Source organism: Thermobia domestica, chromosome 13 (genome assembly GCF_964235325.1).
Source record: "Thermobia domestica chromosome 13, izTheDome1.hap1.1, whole genome shotgun sequence".
Lineage (NCBI taxonomy): Eukaryota > Metazoa > Arthropoda > Insecta > Zygentoma > Lepismatidae > Thermobia > Thermobia domestica.
In genome coordinates, this window is record NC_137466.1 from 173686983 (window position 1) to 173700513 (window position 13531).

Here is a 13531-nt window from a genome sequence, read left to right on the forward strand (position 1 = left end):
GTGTTCGGGATTTTTCTCAGGATTCTCCCTTTTCCTCCCTCACTCTCATTACACCAACTCTCATAATAATTCACTTTCAGTCATCGTCCGTCTCTTTTAGCCTAAAAGATATTGTTGTGACGCATAAAAGTAGAAATGTAGTTTCATTGATTTCATTTTCAAAGAAGGTGGATTACAGGACTGTGTGACCATTTATTATATTAACTCTACTTTAAAACGTTATGGGTAATATGGAAGTAATGGAAGTTTGTAAGGGTTTCTGGAATATTTCTACACCTTTCTGTTTATGTATGTGGCGGTAAGTGATTACAGGGTGCAGGTTCTGTTATACACTGAACTATAGTTGATATTTTTTGGCAGACGCACGTTACGAATAATATTTTTTTAAAAAAAACTTTTTGTTTTTCTTTTTTGTTCTTGTAATTGTGGGTGTGATTATGTAGGGCATAAATGTCAAAAGGAGCAGACAGTGTAGGCGCAAGTAGGAGAAATAATAACTTGAAGCTACATTAAGTGACATAAGAAGGAAAAAAGAAAAATGACTACAATTTTCTTTGTTGAGAATGCATCGTAAATTAAAGTACTTTGTCCAAAGAAGTAGTAAAATCTTTCGGGCGCGATTTTCAACGATCGTAAAACTGGAGTGCTTCGTTTTCTTCAGCAGCGATGTTGTTTTATGCGTATGAATTTAACATCGTCTTTGATTGGCACTTGACTGATTTTATAGAGCATTTCTCTTCGTTTCAAGGTATTCATTTCTACGTGCTTGTAAAAATATTTTTGATGATGAGAGACTGCACGAGCATATACATGAGTTTATTTTTCGAACGTTTCCGACTGCTTATGCATTTTTCATTTACCACAACGTATTGTCATTCAGCTAGTTCCTTGTTCCATTTGCACATTTCTAAGGAGAGAGCGTGGATGTGAATTTTATGCTCATTCTAACGTAAGAACAATATTGAAGACTGCTCGAAATTGGTTGTCATTATATCGAGGATGTGTATTGATCCTGAGATATTGCGTTTATTTTTATTCATTCACTTTGTATATATATATATGTATATATATATATATATATATATATATATATATATATATATATATATAGAGAGAGAGAGAGGGGGGGGGATAGAAGGATGGTTAAGCTCTCTTTGACGAAATAATAAAAATGAAATGAAATCTTTAAGTTTTACGTCCCACGCTTATGCCGGTTAGGCTAAAGGAGACGGTGATGATGAGTGGTGGAATGGTGGAATGAAGAAAGTGGGAGAACCCCGAGAAAACCCACGCACACGGTGTTTGTCCACCACAAAGTGCACTTGGCGTGGGCTGGGATTGAACCCGGGACCCCAAGCACCAGAGGGGAACGCTCTACCACTGAGCCACCGCGGCCCCTGACGAAATAATAATAATAAGAAGAAGAAGTTTCTTTGTAAACATTATATCGGGGTTCCCGAATGATTGCTTGTGTGTTAAACCTTCGCTTTTCAGCATCGAGGTCTTTGTTGTTTACGTGTAATCCGAACAAAATGTAGTCCCAGCTGGAACTGAACGAGAATAATTCTCACCCAAGGCGACATTGAACGGCTACGCAGCACCATGGATTCATGGTAGAGCGCTCACCTTTGCTGCGAGGAGTCTGTGGTTCAATCCCAAGTTATATTTGTTTTTGGTGAACAATATCGTGTTCGTAGATTTTCTCAGGATTTTGCCAATTTCTTTTACAGGATTTTGTCTTCTATGTCAATCATCATTTACAAACGTGTCATTGTTCGATTCCCGGCGGGAGCTCATGTGGTTCGGATTCCACGTTAATCAGTAGGTCCACGTCTCATATAGCCTCGCTGCTGAAAGGGACGCTAAACTAAAAATCAACTCAACAAACGTGTCATTTTCATTAATCATCCGTCAACTTGATCCTAAATAGTATATTTGTGGGATGTAAAGCGCCAGTATTTTTAAGAAAGCTTTTTATGGTCCTGATTCCTCGTAATAATGAATTAAGCGGATAGTTAAATCCATGTAGGATGTGAAAGTGGGAGTCTACAAAACATAATGGCTAAACGGTCTTCATGTCATATCTGGTAATGGAAACATCCAGTAGTTACTGAGACAGACCATTCTGTAAAGCATGCAGGCTTATTTTTGGATAAATTATGTTTATTTAGTTGTATGTGCTTCTATTATATTCTGTCTTTTATGGAATACTGAGTATGTCCGTTGGAAATCATACGGGATAACCTTTACCAACAATGAGAATACTAACAAATCTGCTATTCGTAAGTCTACTGTCGATGCTTCGTATTGTGATCCTAACTAGTTCCTGTCTTCTTTTTCTTTGAAAAAAACTGGATCAAGGATCACGATAAACTGTGCTTTCAACAGGTATTTTATAATATATTAAAACTAATAAAGTGGAATCATATTGTTTCGTTTTATTGATAAGTATTTCTAGATTATTTAGCCACTAGATTGGACTATCCAACTGCTGCTTAAGTTGGTAGTTTTCTGTAAATAATAATAATAATCTAGTTTTTATATATGAAGTTTCAAACACTTTGAAGATTAATCGAAAACGCAAAGCGCAAAGAATTTCTTTTCTTTCATGTTTTAGAAAAATAAATAACATATTGCCTTCTATAAGGATTTCCCCTCTTTATGGATTGCAATGCCAAAACTAAGCGTGTAAAGATTATATATATATATATATATATATATATATATATATATATATATATATATATATATATATATATATATATATATATATATATATATATATATTAGAAGAAAGATGCGCTTTTTTTATTTGAACAATGCTGTACAATATAACTGTAAAGAATCTTGTGTCTTTGTTGAAATTTCACTTTTTCTATGGTAGAAGCTGTAATTTGTATGCTGTTGGTGGAAGCTATGAGCACACCATTTTGTAAAAGATGGTCCATTATGTTGAGAGTCAAGGAAAGATGAAAAAAAAAAAAGAACCGCACATCGACCAGAGTTTCCACATAACCTGGGAACTGTGAAACGCTTCCCGCGACTAGCACTATGAAATTCGATTTCTGGAAGAAGAGTGTTTTTCCCACTGACTCAACTGCGTCGAGCGGTTTGAAAGCAGATAGAATTAATGGCACAGCTCCAACTAGTCTGGACAGCATGAGAGCATCAACAGTAAACCATCACGATAGAAGGATGCGGTATGAACGAACGTCTCGTTGTTTAGTTTTCCTTTCGGATATTTGTGTCAGTACACCATGTTTGGATTGCTGATTCCATGTTTGGAATGTGACGTCAATTTACATATAAAGTATGTTTTTCCCCCAAGCAAAACTCAAATAATGGAATTCAGTGAAATGAGCCCCGAAAGAGAAACACATTGAGTTTGACAGTATTGTGTCGTTTTGTAAAAGATTAGAATATTTGATTCATTTCAGGAGAGTGATTTTATTTTGCGGACGATTTATTTGAAGGTCCTAAATTCAGGAGATATATCTGAATAATAAATTAAAGAACTGTTAAATAATTCGAGATTATATTTGCTTGCTTTTAATTAGAGCTGATTTTGTGGTGTCGTGTAACTTCATGCTGTGTTGAAGCGATCAATGTTTGACCAGCTTTAAATCATCCTGACGTTAGGTTTACAAGATTCTGTAACATAATTACCGATTCCATGGAAAACATTTGAGCAGAAATAGTTAATTTCTTAAAAGGTTGTACAGTTATTTATAAGTAAGTATTCTGGTATTAGCGACGGTTAGTGTCAAAACCAAACTACAAGTGAAACACTAGTATACAGCATTCTTATTAGGATTACGCCAGTGCGTCTATCCGTCCGTCCATTATTCCACACAATAATTCATGAACGAGTACGGATTTTTGAATTCAATGTTTTGCAATAAATAAGTAGACCGACTATCTCGACTAAGATCGTTAATGGAGTCAATATGTTACCATTTTCACGGATAACGTTGATTAACATGTTTGAAATTAACGACTTCCGGTTTAAACGTTTATCGTCATAGGAAAAAAAACTGTAATAGTAGATAGCGACAAGTTGTTTTTCAGTCGATTCGGCGTCTCAAGAGAACATCCAATCACCACCCGCTACACCACCAAAACTGGAAGTGGTTGAAATTTAGTACTACTATTTCCGGTTTCAATACTTATTTTCATAGCGTAAATAGGTAAGATATATTAGAAAGTGGTTTTCTAACAGATTCAGCGTCTCAAGAATGAGTTTTCTCTCTCCTTTTATCTATCAGGAGGGGTGGTTGGGGTGAAAAAATATAGTCATAAATGACTGGCATAACGAAATATACCGACAAACTGTAAGTAGTAATTCCTTGCATCAAAATAAGAGAAAAAGTTCATATGGAACTGTGGGGGAAAAGCGTATAGTTTCAGAGCTATTGCTGTCCAAAATCGCGAAAAAAAAATCAAGAGGCCCTATTTCGAAATGGAGAAACTGTGGATGGTGGTCCTTATCAGCGTAAAGGAAGTCACGAATACGCAATCCAAAAATGCATATTTCATTAATGTTCAATTGGTGTACAGAGTGCTCCCTGAAGGGTGAAATTGCCAGACATGCCATCAACCGAAATGCTCCGACTTTATGATTGGCCCAAAGTAGTCAAATGATAAGCCTTGATAGCAGTGAACACGGAATCATTTGGTGTAATGTCGGAAGTGTTAAGGATCCTTCGCAACACGGTCTCTCGTACTCGGGAAAACCTCGGGAAAACGCATGCTGCAATGTTTTCTTTCACGCTTATAAGTGAAGAAAACGTTAAATATACCATGACGAAATAAATCGCATCACACATTATTCCGAACACACACAAATAAACAAACAAACGAACGAACACACACACACACACACACAAAATGGAGCTGCCGGTTCCTAACACTTCCGACTTCCCTCCGAAGCATTGGATGCCCAATGTTGTCATCGCTTACCTCTTGCCTACTCCGGACTTTCCTTGAAATCAGGATATGTCTGAAAATTGTTTTGATAGCATATCTGAGAACTACACCCTGTAGGGAATACCCTGTACACTTATTGAAAATCGATTAAATATGCGCTTTTGGATTGTGTATGCGTGGCTTCCTTTAAGCTAAGAACACCATCCACAGTTTCTAGAACTCGAAATAGGGACTGTTAAAATTGACCTTTTTCGCGATTTTGGACATTCCTAGCTCTGAAACTATGCACTTTTCGCCATAGGTCTATATGAACTTTTTCTCTTATTTTGATGTGAGGAATCACCTCTTACAGTTTGTCGGTATAGTTCATTAACACCCTATATAAGCATTTATTGCGAATCTCAGTGGTCCTCATCGCTTGTCTAGTGGGTCTCGAATCCAGTTTCTAGTGGGACAGCCTTGAAATTTGGACGCATTAAGGTGATTCTATTCCCACCTTAAGTTGTGGACCCACGTCTCATTTAGTGTTTTTGCTGAAAGGAATGCAGAACTCCAATCCAACCAACTAACGACCTTAGCAGTTGTCTGTGTTACCTCCCTCCCCCAAAGAAAAATAAGACATTTTCATAAAATCTCCCTGGGACCACTTCTAAGGGGCCGATTAAGAGGATATACTAAGGTAAAAGAGGACATTTGGTAACCGAATATCTGAACTACTATTCAGATTTTTATCCAAGTCGCTGCTCTTAGGAAAGATTTGAACTTATGGGCACGCTCAAGAGAGGCGAGCATACATCTGCAAGTCTGTGAGACTCTCTTAGTTAAAAAGAAAAAAAAATTACAACCATTTGCTGTTTGGGTTTTACACTAGTCAGTGATATACGATGCATTTGTTCAGAACAGCTCTGTGCAAAATAAAGTTCTATAAGCCCACGGAAAGAGAATCATAGAAGTGGAAAGATGTTTCCTGTTTTGTATGCATGTCTTCGTTCACTTTAATGTCATCACGAATAGTATTATGAAGTAGGTTTTCTCTGTGGCTCATTTCACAGAAAGTAAAACAGGATTAATTCCGTTCTTTTTAGCTTCCTTTGTTCTATTTCCCATTTACGCTCTTGTTTATTTAGCATCTCGCATAAAAACGCTGTTTTCTGGCGTCAGTCCAACTTCTGGTGGCCACCTTTACATTCCACTTGGTGCTGTTGTTTCTACTGCAATTTTTGGAATTCACATTTCTAATTTTTTTTTCTTGTTTTGGCTTTTAAAATTAACGAGGTGTCATGAAAAATCAGATTAAACCAACTTGTAGTTGTGTCATCCACTTCTCCGGGTATATTTTCCAGAAGCGTGGTAGACTAGCATAGTGTAGTGGAGAATAACTTCGAACTAACATTGTGTAGTCTGTTGGATGGTTTCCAGTTCTAAATGTTATCATGCCCTGGAGGAATGGCGGCGAGTTGCAGGATTACTTCTCGGGATGATTAACGTACCTCCTTAGGGAGCGAGCGCTGCTTCTGGAGTTCCAGCCATGGATGGGCTGTATGCGAATTCTTGTTGTGAAGATTCTGGTCGTTGTTGATTTATTTCGGGGGTGATAATGGAGAATATTAATGCATTTTGTTGTAGTTTAAAGGAAGAATCCAGTTTCTTGTAACTATCTACAACTATCTTTCTTTTTTAAAATTGAAGAAAGAGCATACAAGAATGATCGTAAATGAAGAGTTTGTCTAGTTCAATTTTTGATGCTTTTCCATTATATAATCTATGTGGTGTGCAGAAGTGAGTTTCATTGCTTAGTACAAAAAGAGACTTCCTTCCCTTGTAACTGGTGAGGACTAAGGGTGTTAGGGTTGTGTCCTTTTTTTGCATTAAGTGATATACAGATTTCTCTGTATTATAGTATAAAACATGTAGCGAGGGAAATTAGAATGGAGTTTTCTAGTTTTCTCCTTTTATCAGTTACTCTTTAATTACTGAGCAATGATTCAAATGTACAATTATTAAGTTAATTATCTAGTCCTTTTACATTTTAAAATTCGATGGTAAAACACTCTTCTTTTGTGTGGAGAGTTGTGATTTCTTCTCAGGCCGTGTGTGTTCATTATGAACAAAATCATATTCATGTGTTTCTTTGTTCGACGTTGTCCCTCTCACTTTCACTTTTTCATTCCGCCATTTTTTTTATCATTCATTCGAAATTATCATCTATCTTCTTTAATATGTACAGGATGATATCGAGACAACGGAGATCATTTTATTTTTAAAAGAATACTAAAGGAGTGATGCTTTAAACCAAAAAAAAAAAAAAAAAAAGTTGGAAACGAGCTTTATTAGTTGAACACAACACACTACTCCTGCCCCCTTCGAACGCAATTATTATACTTCTAAACTATTCTATGCCTAAGTGTCGGAAGTCTTAGAGAACGAATTTATCCGTCCGTCCGACGACAGGTATCGAGATGCGGTTTGTTGCAATCGATTCAGCGTCCCAAGAGTAGGTTCTCTCTCTTCCATTGACACACTATCCAAACCAGAAGTGAGGGCTCATTCGTGGCTAAGCGATTAGCTTACGCGCCTTTGACGTGGGAGACAACGGGTTCGATTCCTGGCAGAAGCTCATGTGGTTTGGATTCCACGTTAACCATAGGTCCCGTGTCATATAGCCTCGCTGCTGAAAGAGACGTTAAACTCAAAATTATGTCAACTCAACCAAACTAGAAGTGGTTCGAATTAGTCATTTTCGGTTTCAATGTTTATCGCTATGAAACAAAAACGGGAACAGATAGCAAGAAGCGGTTTTTCGCAAATGATTTCAGTCTCTCAAGGCAAATAGCCATGACTATCCTGAACACACTACCAAAATCAGAAGTGGTTCAAATTTAATATTATTACTGTTTCAATACTGATTTCCACAGAGCAAAACCGGTAAGATATATTAAAAAGTATCTTTTTACAGTTGATTCAGCGTGCCACGAATAGGTATCATCTCCTGAGTTCATACTCTTTTCGAACCGAACGTGTTTTAAATTAACCATTTCCGATTTCACATATTTACCACCATAGAACGAAAACAGTAAGAGATAGAGAGAAGCGTTTTTCTTTTCAAACGATTCAACATCTCAAGACAACATAACATAACCATCTACAACACACTACCTAAACCGGAAGTGGTTGAAATTTACTACTACTTCCGGTTTCAATACTGATTTTCATACAACAGAAATCGAGATGCTGTTTTTTTTTTTTTTTTTTTTTTTAGTTGGCTCAGCGTCACAAAAATTTGTTCAGTTTCATCCACTAACCTGTGTTCAAACCTGAATGGAGTGGCCCCGCGTAGCGTAGTCGCTAATTCTCTCGCCTTCGGTGCGAGCGGTCCCGGGTTCGATTCCCGGTGGGGGCACTCGGTCGAAAAAGTGTGAAACGCTGAATGAGGTTTTCCTGGGTTGTCCTCATTCACACCAGGCAAATGCTGAGGTGGTACCTAAGTTACGGGTCCCAGGCTGCTTCCTTCCCTTTCCTCGGATAGTGTGCTTCCCTCCTCATGTGCCCCATGTCATCTCTCAAAATGTGATGGGCTAAATGGCCTTAGATGCTGACAACCCAGAAATTTAAAATTCTAATCCCAATCAAACTTGAAATGCTTAAAATATACTACTTCAGATTTCAATGCTGATTTTCATAGCGCAGAAACGATAAGAGATATCGAGATGCAGTATTTTGCAATTGATTTCAGCGTTCCAAGAATATGCTCTATCTTCTTCGTTAAATTTCTATTCAAACCGTAAGCGGTTGAAATTAACCATTCCCTGTTTCAACATTTATCGCTATAGAATAAAAATGGTTGTAAATTGCTACGAGTGGTTTTTTGCAAACGAGCTGTTTTTTGCTCAGGGTCTAAAGAGAACACATCACCCCAACCAGCAACACTACCAAAACCGGAAGTGGTTGAAATTTACGACTACTTCCGGTTTTAATACTGATTTCCGTAGAGCAAAAACGGTAAAAGATGTCGAGATACAAGTTTTTTTTTTCAATCGATTTAGCGTCCGAAGAGTAGGTTCTATGACACTATACCAAAACCAAAAGGGTTTGTAATTTACTATTGATTTCCGTAGAGCAGAATTGGTAGGAAATATCGAGATACAATTCTTTTGCAATGGACTCAGCTCCCCAAGGTTAAGTTCTATTTACTCCCTTAACCACATATTCAATCGTGTTTCAACCTTTATTGCCATAGAACAAAAACAATAACACAATGAAAGTAATGGCTTTTTGATATGGATTCAGTGTCCGAGAAACAGGTTCTGTCTTTGATCTTATTAATCTACTGCAACCAATAGTTATAAGTCTACCGGTCTACTACAAATTTGAGTATTGCATTCCCATTGTTTGGAAGGGGGCGCGGTGGCTCAGTGGTAGAGCGTTCACCTCTGGTGCTTGGGGTCCCGAGGTTCGATCCCAGCCCCCACCAAGTGAACTTTGTGGTGGACAAACACCGCTCGTGGGTTTTCTCGGGGTTCTCCCGTTTCCTCCCACTTTCTTCATTCCACCATTTCACTCATCTCTCATCATCACCGTCTCTTTTAGCCTAACCGGCATAACCGTGGGACGTAAAACTTAAAGATTTCATTTTTACCATTGTTTGGAAGTATATTGTAGTTTCACGCTGTGAAACGGAACTCTTATTATTATTTTGATAATAATATACAAGTATAACGTACCGGTACCCTAATTGTATATTAATAGGAGAAAATACACATTCGTTTTTTTTTTCTAAATAAAAATAATTGAAGAATTTCATAAATATTTAACAGTAATATGTCTGTTCCGTGTGATTCACCAATAACTTGGACTGCAAATAGATAGGAAAAGGAAGAATTGATGTACTGTTTTCACAGATGTCAAGTTTATAGAAGGCCTGATATTTGTGACAAGTGCCAAAGTCAAGTGATAGAAGGAAGAGTGCTGATGTCCCAATCAACAGTACAAGTACGAGAAGGCACTATGAGCCAGACAATGCCCATGCTGTGATTCAGGATCGGGTGTGTATGTTTCGTTCACGTGCTCATGAGAATTTAACGAAGTAGGATGTAGTAGGTAGTAGTGAAGTAGGACGAAGTTTATTGCTGAATTTGCTCTAGAAGGTGCTATTTTTGAATGCTGAAAATACCGACATACTGTTAGTGTATGGCGAATCTAGAAAGAATGCTATGCTTGTCGTGTATGGTGTTCGCTGCGAGAGACCTCAAGAAGTGTAAACCAGTTATTTGTGAATATCTTTAACGAACTACGGAAAACTGAAAATATAGCACCTCGTTTTCGTACGAGAAATAAACTAGTGATTTGCATGACGGGTGAGATTAGTGTTCTAGATGCTGTTGCGATAGATCTCCACACTAAGAAATGTTCCATCGCAAGAATTCTGGCCTGAATCAGATAAATGTCGCTTGTATTCTCCACCGTCACAAATTTTATCCTTATATGTCACTCCACCAAGACCTAAGTTACTATCATATTCGTCAACAATTTTGAGAGCACGCATTAGGCGAGAATGCACCTGATTTGTCTTGCATTTTGTTTCCTGACGAAGCAACGTTTACTAATCATGAACAGTGTATTATTGCTCTATCGGCACCTCCTATTGATTAATTGAAGCGTTAGCGTCCGTGGACAGTGGAGTAGTGGGCTAACATATCATAAGGACGTTTTTCATTGAAGTCATACTAGCTTCCCGAAAGTATGTCGACATGCCAAGGAGCACCCTTCCACCGATGCTAGGGAACATTCCACTGGAGACCAAAAGGAACATTAGGTTCCAGCATAACAGGTGCCCAGTTCACAGTGCATCGACTCATCACGGGCTATCTTAACAAAATATTTAATCATTGTTGAATTGGAAGAGAACAATCTGCCAATTGCCAACTCTCTCCTCCTGATTTAGCCCCTTCAGATTTTTTCTATGAGGAGTGGTAGAGGACACCGTGCACAAGGTCATATGAACGACTCCTGATCATATGAAATGCCGTATTATTGCAGCCTGTTGTACTGTTTCAACTGAAAATGTTGCATCATGTAAAACAATTAAATGCTAGATTGGAGGCTTGTCGTGCACCTAATGAACATAATTTTGAACATAACTTGTGAATCTATGTATTGGTTGGAAATATCAGAATATAGTTTGACCCATGGTGTTTGTCTAATACGTGTAGTGTTGAATGAGGCATTAGCATTCGTCCTTTGTTTCTTTTGGTGATTCTCTTGATGTATTTAGATTAGGGTTTTGCAGTTGACATTCTCTCTCTCTCTTTTTTTTACATGGCATTTCAGAGCATTGTTCCATCTAAATATATGTTTTGTAGAGGGGTACAAATATCAGTCCTTGTATATAGTTGAGTCTATGAAAAAGCGCATCGATTTCCGACTTGCTTGGAGTGAAAGTTTTACCGCCCTTTCACATTATCCGGCGATTGCCGGATCCGTTTCCGGCGAATTGCCGGACAAGGTAGAAAGACATTGCAAGCAATGAAACTCTTCACATATGTGCGGTGATCGCCGGACATTAATTCGGCGAGCAAAAACAGCCGGATCTCCCTGCTAGAATCAGGCGCGGCAGATCGCCGTGCATAGCCAAGCGGGACATTACAAGCAATGAAGCTCTTCACATATATGCGGCAAACTGCCGGATGGGTGTTGGGGGAGGAAGCAAGTGTTGCCAGGAAAGAGTAGAGAGTGGCTGCGATAATATGAATGCGTGTGTTTTTACACATATACAGTATATATATGTATGTGGAGTGTGTTTGTGTATATAGTTATGTTCTAGCCCAGTACACCTGGACTAATTTTAACCAAACTTGTTACATACAAAATATAGGAAAAGATGGCATGTGAAAATAATCGAAAACGACCGATACTACCGGAGTGTCGAATCCATAAGTCGTTGATTAAAGAGTCCAAATCAATATAATTTTGTTTCTATGTAATAGAAGATTGGGAGAAATAAATGTTCAGGTAGCACTGGACAAATGAGCTTGTAATTCTATAAATTTGTGGTGCCCCAAAATTGAAATATACACTATCAAATATTTCATCAATATTATATATTTAGTAATAATAACTTTATGTACTTTCGCAAAGCAAGAGAGAATTTATGATGCGATATTTGATAAATATACTGTACCTTATATATTTTATAATTATCTTTAACACTTCTATGGTTGTAATTTCTTGAATAGTCCTTTGAATACAGGGACTAGAGCAGTGCTTTAAAGAGACCTGATTCAATAGTTGGAACTCTTAAAATAAAAGAATAAACCCGTGCCTACAGATTAGCCTTGGGCTCAGTGGTTGTGTTGACTTGAGGTTCTGGCAGTGGCGAATCTAGCCCGGGGCCGGGGGGCCTGGGCTCCACCAGTTTTCAGGGTGACGAAAATAATTTAAGCTATTATATTTTTGAAACTTGATAGTAAATTCATGATATACTTCTCATAGTCTGGGGTCTGGCAGCCTCCCAGTTTTTACCTTCTAGATCCGTCACTGGATTCTGGGATAGATTTCAACCACCGACTATCCTGAAAGGACTTTATCCTGGTTTTTCCAGTCACAACAGGTGAATACCGGGATCGTATTTTAAATATCCAGAACCTGGCCGCTATTTTGCTCAAGTCTATCGATTGTGGAAACAGTAGAGAAAAATCTCCTTCAAGTTACCACTTCTATAAAAATAGGGTGAACCCATATGTGTCTCTGACTTTTTTTCTGTCTATCTTAACAAGGTGAGTAGAAGACACTTTTTGCATCTGTCATTTGCAACCACCACAATACGACAAGAGTCACAAGGTTTTGTTTCTTCAGTTGCACAACAACCCTGCTCGGATATTTTTCATCCACGGCAAAACGCCGGATAATATGAAAGGGTACACTTTTCATCCGGCAAATTGCCGGAAACGACCCGGCAAATCGCCGGATAATGTGAAAGAAGCCTTAGGTTTATCACCCTGTATACGCTATTAGAATATGTATAATCTATTATTTGTATGATCTGTACCTGTTTGAGATTCTCATCTTTAGTGCAGACACGCAATTCATTTGATTTTGAATATCGTTTTTGTACTAATGTTCAGTCTAAGAGAACCGCAAAGCAGACCTCGAGGATCACTTGTAATCCGCGGATTGCAATTTGAGAAATGCTGCTTTCAATCAGAAGAAGCCGTCTCTTTGCCGGGCAATCGATCTTTTGCAGCCCACGTTTCTCAGCAGTTCAGTATTTTGGAGAGAGTAGGAAAGAACACAGAACTGTATCATATCATAGCTAAACAGGTCCTGAGTAGAATTTAATGTCTGTCCCATGATGAATAAAATGAAGTGTCATCTGTTGCAGCAACATGCAGCATTTACGAGTACTGCATTTTACGTGTATGTTACAGTGTCTTAATTGAGGACATGCGGCCCGCAGTACCCGTTTTAAATTATCGTGTGGGGGAGGAGAGGGTACGGTGGTTTAGTTGTAGAGTGCTTACCTCTAGTGGTGGGTCCTTGGTTCTGTTTCCGGCCAAGTAAGTTTGCGGTGGACATCATCGTGTCCGTAGGTTTTCTCAGGGTACTCCTC

At 38.2% G+C, this 13531-nt stretch overlaps 1 protein-coding gene across 4 annotated transcripts in view; it reads left to right on the forward strand.

Moving 5' to 3' along the window:
* Positions 1 to 13531, forward strand: part of aPKC (protein kinase C iota type) — an 850264-nt gene that overhangs the window by 125446 nt on the left and 711287 nt on the right. The gene's annotated exons all lie outside the window — the stretch shown is intronic.